This window comes from Sitophilus oryzae, unplaced genomic scaffold (assembly GCF_002938485.1).
Source record: "Sitophilus oryzae breed Bouriz unplaced genomic scaffold, Soryzae_2.0 scaffold_1576_pilon_pilon, whole genome shotgun sequence".
Taxonomy (NCBI): Eukaryota; Metazoa; Arthropoda; class Insecta; order Coleoptera; family Curculionidae; genus Sitophilus; species Sitophilus oryzae.
Window position 1 is genome coordinate 3648738 of NW_022146254.1, and position 8904 is coordinate 3657641.

Here is an 8904-nt window from a genome sequence, read left to right on the forward strand (position 1 = left end):
CACACAAAATGTTCACACCCGAAAGCACTCTCAACACACTAAAAAAAAACAAGAAAACCCTGCTTGGTGAAACCTTTCTTCTTTCATTAATTTTTTTGTACTTATTTAAAATGTTGCTATATATTACACTGAAACCCTGGGTATCAGACCTCATGTTGACCGTTTTGTTCAAATTAATATGAGTCATTTCGCCTATGTTGCGTTTATACCAGTTTGGTTCTCTCTCGAGAACCATAACATCATCAAAATTAAATTCATGTCCAGTGTCAAAATGGTGTGAGGCCAAAGCAGTTTTATCCTTTTTAGATTTGTTCCGAGTATTGCAATCATTTCTATGTTGATTAATCCTATTACCTAAATATTGCTTAGTCTGACCTATGTAACAACTGCCGCAAGAACAAGGAATGCTGTAAATTAAGTTGGATTGTTTTAGCAATGGAGTTGGATCTTTGATCTTAGTATACAAGAACGATGTCGTTTTTGAATTATAAAATGCTAACTTAGTGTTAGTGTTCATAAAGCATCGATTTATTTTATGTGAAAGGTTATCAATAAAAGGAAATCTGACATATTTAGTTCCAATAAAAAAAGATGGGTGACTAAGTTTTTCAGATCTATTTAATAGGCCTATAATTGTTGCTCTTTTCTGCGAAATTGGAATATTTGAATGAAAGTTTAGAATTCTACCTGAACTGGTTGGTTTTATGAACCAATTAGTCATGAGTGTCCCGTCATCATTTCTGAAAATTTCAACGTCCAGGAAGGATATTCTGCTGTCCGTCTCAACTTCGGAGGTAAACTGAATTTTTGGATGGTAGCTGTTCAAAAGTCGACAATAAAGTCGCGAAACGTCGCAAAAACATTGTTTCCTTTCAAGCCTTCCCAAACACCCACGACTTTTTTATCTGCAGAAGAATTAAGTTAGCATGGAGTACTTATGGAAGAAACTCAAACATATTCAAATCTAGAATGTCATTTTATTAAAGAAGAAAACATTCGACCAATGTGTACTACCAGTCATGACTGCATGCGAAACTGCAGGTCGCACAACGCGCAATGGAACGAAATATGCTGGGAATAGCTATAATAGATCGTAAAAGAATAGAGTGGATACGACAAAAGACCCAGGTAATAGATGTCATCCACAGAATCAAATCCCTCAAGTGGAAATGCGCAGGACACCTGGCAAGAAAGACAGACAACAGATGGACCACAAAAATTACAGCATGGTGTAATCACACCAAACCAAACCTACGAGGAATTAAAACCCCTAGAGGACGACCGAACCTGAGATGGGAACATGATATTAATAAATTAGCAGGGATAACTTGCGTCCGCATAGCCAACAATAGACCACAATGAACCCAACTACAAAGAGGGTATAATGTATACAGGGAGAGGCTACACCATAATTGGAAATGGTTGATTAAGCTGAGAATGATGATGATGATGATTGATAAATAAATAAAAAATGTGTTTTCTCGGCCATTTAAAATACAAGAAATGTTATGAAATCAAAACTATACTAGATATTCACTCTAGTTGGTCTGTACCACTTTTTTTTCATAACAAGGGGCCGCCCTCTGCCGGAAACACTGCGACCTGTGAGGCCTATTGTGTTTATCCCCCTTCTATATCTGCACCCATTCTCCTATCCCTGTGCCCTGCACTAGCTTATGCAGGTCCTTGATAGGATGGGAGCATAGTTCCTCCGGTTCTAGCCTAGCTTTCTCAAATAAAATGTGTCGCTTGCGACCCAGAGCCTCGTAATGACATATTATGTGCTCCGCTGTTTCTTTATCGCAGAGTCTGCAGCAAAAACTTCCTTGATACAGGTTGAGCTTGTTCAGGTAACACTTGACAGCCATGTGTCCTGTCAAGAGGCCTGTTGTAATCCGCACTTTATTCCTGCTAAGCATTAGCAGTTGTTTTGCGGTTTTAGAGCTAGGTCCTTGGATAAAAGCCTTGCTGTAGTTTTGTGCAGTGCCCCTGTCTGTTTTTTCAATGGACATTGTGCTTTTCCCTGACCCAGAGTTTTAGTGCACTACGGGCCATACATTTGGGTATTCCCAATACTGGCTCTGGACCAAGATAGGATGCCGATGATCCCTGCCTAGCTAGCTCATCGGGTTTTTCGTTGCCTTGGATGCCGCTGTGGCCCGGCACCCAGAATAATTTAATTCTGTTTCTTCGTGCCAGAGCTCCCAGATCACCCAGGCATTCCCAGACGAGTCTCGACGATACCTTTGGGCTCATAAGCGCCCCAAGTGCCGCTTTACTGTCTGAGCATATATTGATGAGCTTACCTGAATAAGCTCTTCTATTGTTTTCTCTTGCACATTGTAGAATGGCGAAGATTTCTGTCTGAAATACGGTTGAGTGTTTACCCAAGGAAAAGGATAAGCTTGCCCTTGGTCTTTCCCTAAATACTCCAGCTCCTGTTCCTTCAGCGGTCTTTGACCCGTCTGTATACCAGGTTAGTCCATCCTGAAGGAATGTTATGTCTGTACCACTTAGTATAGCAAACTAAGTCTATACCACTTAGTTAGGAGCTATAAATATCGTAATCTTAAACCATAAAGGGTGTTGAGAATTCTATACCAAACATGCTAGAAAATAAAATATCTTTTTTCGTTTTTTTTAATAGAATAACTTCCTATTCCTTTATTAGATGGAGAATTAAAAAATGTTTTTTTTGTATAATTTGTCACTATTACTAATACAAAAAATAAAATGCTGTATAATTAGTTATCGCATATGTTTATGTTATCAGTTATTTTAAAAATTACTCATAATTTACTAATAGTTCTATGAAAAGTTTTCTTCCAAGTACATTTAGTAAACTTTTTATTTATTATTTTATTTTTTAACGATTATTACTGCATACTAGTTGAAATATTACAAGTATCTTTTATGCAATAGATAATTTTCTAGTCTATTAATTCTGTGAAGCTTTCCGTCTGATCGACTGTTGATGTCTCTGTGTCGTTTTGATTTGCATAAGACATTTTACTGTGATAAAATAATCTGAATGAGCATAAAAACTGATTTGACGTCAAATCATGTCAAAATTATCAATACAAGATGTACAACGTGTTCCATCATAACTTCACACATCATGAAATAATGCTTAAACACAGTTTAATTAAATAAACACGACTCTGATATCCCTGCTGATATCTGTTTGTTTATAAGACGTTTGTATAGTGGATATTGGATGGAAAATTAATATAATATATGATTAACAAACATTTAAATAGTAATTAAATATCAAATATTTCAACGTTGCCCCGCTAATAAAATAGAATTTAACCTAAGTAGGGTACATATCGCATTAAGCAATCTATGTTCATCGTAGCCAGAGATGTAGGTTATGAATGCCATTACTAAATAATATTATCTGAAAACCAAATATGCAATTCTTGAAATACCACTGCATATTACGAGAGGTTGGCCTTCGAGAAACACGGGATAACCCGCTTTAGGACCAATAACAACATTGTGTGATAACTGTCCGATCACTGACCTTCTAAAACCAGTTACGATCGAAAAAATGATTAAGAAAAACTAATCAAATTTCAACAAAAATGAAAGAAATACAATTTTGTCATTTATTTTACAAAATTAAATAAAAATGTCGTTTTATATTTAGCATTTGGTTTCTGTAAAAATAAATATACCGGGTGCGTCTCAAAAGTGGCTCATCCCCTATAACTTTTTTATTTTTTCAGATAAAAAAAAACTAGATTTGGTGTGTTAGTATATGACATAAATTAGGATTGATTGACGTATTCAATTGTTTTTGGTCAATTCCTGTCTCACCGGAAATGTGTATTCGATAGAATATTTTGAATTCTGAATAGAATGACATATCATATGTCAATTTTTGACATTCTCGCTTAATAAAAAATCGTATTTTAAATTTCAATCTGGAGTAGGTACCATGGTTATGTTAAAAACACTAATTCTTAATCAAGGAGCCTCGGAAAAATAGATTTGATCGTCTAATGTTTTTAGTGTCTTGTCCTGGCCGGTTAAAAGATTCCCAAATCGTATTTTTAATTATATCTCAATTTTTTCAAATGGAACGAGGGTGGCTCATTAGCATATTCGGAAAAAGCATTTTTTACGAATAATTTGATACCACACACTTAGTATTTCAAGTGAAGAGAACTTTTCGTTATTAACCGAGTGTTATTTTCTATTGAAAATAGTAAAAAAATTCCGAGGGTGCCATTTAAAAATAAAAAGTTGTAGTCATTTGCGGTGAAACAGGAAGTGACCGAAAACAATTGAATACGTCACTCAATCCTAATTTATATCATATACTAATATACTAAATCTCGTTTTTTTAACTGAAAAAATAAAAAAGTTATAGGGGTGAGCCACTTTTGAGACGCACCCGGTATACGAAAACCTTGCAAATCAAAATAAAACATACAGTATATTTTATTCGGTTCACTATGGATGAAAAATAAAATACATTAAAAAATTAATTCAGAAAGTTAGAAATCATTGATTTTATAAAGTTCATAGAATTAGTCTTGTACGTCCGTACAAATAGCAAACTGAGAAAACCTGTTTTAAACAGGAGTATTATAAAAACAAGCTTATAGAATTGATAATTTATATAAAAAAGTAAAATATTTCTTTAAAAGCATATAGAAAACCAAAAACAGGCTTCCTAGTTTGACCTTCTGGATAACTCGCCATCGTAACCTGAACAAATTAGACCTTGAAGGTTGCTAAAGCTTATTTTATCTTATATTTTATTGATACTATTTTGAAAATGTCAAAGAAGTAAGATATTTGTTATGACAAAGTGGATGAAGTATTTTAAATTATAAGATATAAAAATATTAAATTAAGTAACCAAATAATGTAGCCAAAAACACATCTAACTTTAAAGAAGTAAAACATAAAAATACTATAAAATAGCAAGTACACGATATATGATGTCAAAAAAAGTAATATTGCCATTGGCATATTGAAACCAAGTAAAATTCCTTCGACCTTCTGGGCAACTCAAGTCACGTCATAATGTCAAGAAAACATTCTTCCGAATACAAACCCAACAATCGTATTGTTCCTACCTGTTTTTCTGAGGTAACTGGGCTGGAATATCCGACTCTGTCACTTGGGAACGAATAAGACACTAAAACGACACTATTCACTGTACACTACAGAAGCATTATTCAGTGCGATATTTTGACAGAACAGTTCAGGTAAACCGTATTGCGAAGGCGACCAGTCGAAAGCACTGCGGCCGACTACTACACTCGGTTCACCTGAGAGGTGAGGTAAAGGTGCGTCCCGTTAGACTGGAATGTTTTGGTCTTGACAGCCCGCACCAACAGAGAGTTAAAATCGTAGGTACTAGGTACGCTTATTAAATATGTTACAGGTGAAAGTATAACTTTTCAATTTTATCCGATAGTCAAGCACCATTAAAAGCGATCAACGAAGTTACTATCAATTCGAAGTTGGTCAAAAAATATCTAGGGAACAAATTAGTCAAAGAAAATAAAGTCCTCTTACTCTCCTCCTCTCTAGAAGATGGACCAGAATCGTAGGACCAAAAGTGGAAACCAACTTAAAGCGGAGCTCTAGAAGGTTCTTCTATCAATTCTCTATCAATTCGAAGTTGGTCAAAAAATGCCTAGAGAACAAATTTAGCGGAGCTCTAATCGTGGGACCAAAAGTGAAAACCAACTTAAAGCGGAGCTCTAAGTTGGTTTCCACTTTTGGTCCTACGATTCTGGTCCACTTTCTATCCTTTGGTGAGCTGGCACCCAGAGTAAGAGGACTTTATTTTCTTTGAATAATTTGTTCTCTATGCATTTTTTGACCAACTTCGAATTGATAGTTACTTCGTTGAATGTTGGAGTCTTCCAGGTGGAGAGACTCCATCCATAACTTACGGGAATCCTCTAACGGTCTAAGACACTCAAAGAAATTTCTCAGAACTTACGACGGAGAAAAGTCAAAGATTGACACTTTCTTCTCAATTCATTTGACACTAATCATGAGTCGGTATTTGAGTAACGCGATTTTGGAGCGGTATTTTTTTGTAATGTCGTGTCGCGCTCCACAACAAATCAGGTATCTGTTACTGAAGAACGACGATCATAATAACGACAAAACTATCAATTAATTATAATCGCTCTTGAAGTTGGCTCGAACCATAGTAACCGCATAGCGACGTGTTTCACTCCAGCCGTCGCGCTCCTAGGGTTGTGATTTTGTCGGTCGCCAACAGTAGTAACTGGAACTGAAAGTGGTAACTAGGTAGCGTGGCGCGATCTCGACCGCGACGTGTTTCGCTCCAGCCATCGCGTCGCGCTCCTAGAGTCGTGGTTTTTTTTCGTCTGTCGCGAACAGAAGTAACTGGTAACTAGTTATCGATGCTCGAACTAGGCCGCGACGTATTTCGTTCCAGCAGTCGCGCTCCTAGGGTATCATTTTCGTCTGTCGCGATTTAGTCGGTCTGATAAAAATTTTAGCATATATAGGTATCTTGAATAATGATTCTAATTATGTTATTTTTTTATTATTTAAGCTAAAATTTTTCTAAAGCAAACATATTTTTAGAACAAAAGATAGAAAAATGTAGTTATCTTACAAAAGTATTTGTTTATTTTAAATTGCAGCTCTTATAAGGTGGATTACAGGAATATAAATTATATTGAATACCAATAAATGCATGTAGGTACATATTTTAAGTTTATCTATTTTATTTCGTTTATAAATTTACAGGGGTACAGAGATAACGGCAGGGTTGGGAGCAGTGTTGTCAGAACTTCTATCATTCTCTATAATAAATTTAAAAATACAATTTATATCATTACAAAAGTTTTATTTTTAAAATTTGTAGTTTGTGAAAAAAGGTGGTGAAAAAGTCAATAAATCTCAGCAAAATGTTAACAGAGCTGGTACAATAATTGTAAGAACCTGATAACGCTGGTTGGGAGTAGGTAGATACTAATGCAGCCACCAGAAATATTGCATAGGCGAGGATAGATTTTTCTGGAACGGTCGCTATTGTAACGCGACTTATGTGGAACCGGTATTCCCATCACTATTTGACGCTGTCTTCTCAATGAACACCTTAGTAGAATGAACCTAAGGGTACAAATATAGTGAGGCATTTCATCACGATGCTACCCCCAATGCATCCTAGGCGCACTTACTCACTCGTCTTTAAAACAGTGCTTAAAACGCGAGCGTAGGATGCATAGTATCGTGATGAAATGCCTCACTATTTTTGTACCATAAGAAACACAGGCGATTTCAAATTCTGTGGGGAAGACAGAGAAACACCAAAACACCTAGTTACTGAGTGCGCTGATACAACTAGTTGCTAATGCAATTTTAGGACATGATTTATGAAACATTTTGGAGTAACTTCTTTACGCGCGCTGGGGGTAAAAATTCAATTCCGTGACATACGAGCTAGTGAGACGGCTTTGACACACGAGCTAACGAAGCACGAGCGAAAAATACGTAGTGACGCGACGTGTATTTGTGAGCAGTCCACGTGTTTATCAAAAATATTAATATTTTAATACAAATTTTGTAAAAGTGAATCAAATTATTATGTGTAAAAAACATTTGTTACACGTAAAAAACTATTTTTATTGTTTTAGGCCAATAAAACTGTTACGCGTAAAAATATAAATCTAAAAATATATGTGAAACTTACGTGTATAAAACTATTTGTTACTGGCAGAAAGCTATTTTTTACGCGTGTAAAGCTATTTTTTACGTGTTTAAAATCTATTTGTTACACGAAAAAAAATCATTTTTTACGCGTCAAAAACTTATTGTTTCTGGTAGAAAACCTTTCTTACACAAAAAAAATATTTTTACGTGTAAAAAACTATTTGTTACACGTAAAAACTAATTTTTACGCGTCAAAAACTTATTGTTTCTGGTAAAAAAATCTTTTTTACTCAAAAAAAAAACATTTTTTAAGTGTAAAAAACTATTTGTCACACGTAAAAAATTATTTTTTTACGGGTCAAAAACTTATTGTTTCTGGTAAAAAAAATTTTTGTTACGCAAAAAAAAACTATTTTTTACGTGTAAAAAACTATTTGTTATACGTAAAAAAATATTTTTTACGCGTCAAAAACTTATTGTTTCTAGTAAAAAACTCTTACCCAAAAAAAAATAGTTTTTACGTGTAAAAAACTATTTGTTCACGTAAAAAAATATTTTTTACGCGTCAAAAACTATTTGTTTCTGTTAAAAAACCTTTTTTACGCAGAAAAAAAAACACTTTTTACGCATAAAAAAACTATTTTTTACGCGTAAGAAAATATTCCTTTAATTTATTACTTTTTCAACATTTCAAACTACACTTTTTCAAACATTTCCTTCAAATTTATCAATTTAATACAATCTTCCTAAACAGTAGCTGTTCTTTATAAAAATATTTTTAGATAATACCCTAAAATTAAAAAAAAATGCATACTATTTAATTTAGTTTTATTGTATTATTAAATATAACGTCCGCCTATGACGGGGTTTCATCTTAGAAAACGCTAAAGACGCTACAGAAAACAAACTGATTTGTTTTCATTTGCGTTTTTTGTGAGACACGCCGAACGCTACACGCTTTTGGTGTGGCCACTCCTATATAATCCTGTTATTTTGTTTTAGTCGCTAAAGACGCTTCACGCTAAAAACGCAAAAAACGCTTTCTGTGTGGCCGTGGGCTAATTTGTTTTCATTTGCGTTTTTTGCGAGACACGCCGAACGCTACACGCTTTTGGTGTAGCCACTCCTATATAATTCTGTTATTTTGTTTTAGTCGCTAAAGACGCTTTCTGTGTAGCCGTGGACTAAAGGTGGGATTCATTTATTTAACATATGGTTTGATTTTTGCCACACTCGCAGGAG

At 34.7% G+C, this 8904-nt stretch overlaps 1 protein-coding gene across 2 annotated transcripts in view; it reads right to left on the bottom strand.

Moving 5' to 3' along the window:
- Window positions 1–5279, bottom strand: part of LOC115879414 (unconventional myosin-XV) — a 186862-nt gene extending 181583 nt beyond the window's left edge. For both annotated transcript variants that reach the window (XM_030896241.1, XM_030896240.1), the window contains exon 1: window positions 5094–5279. The gene's annotated coding sequence lies outside the window, so the exon portion shown is untranslated. The remainder of the gene's footprint in view (window positions 1–5093) is intronic.
- Window positions 5280–8904: the final 3625 nt, after the last annotated feature.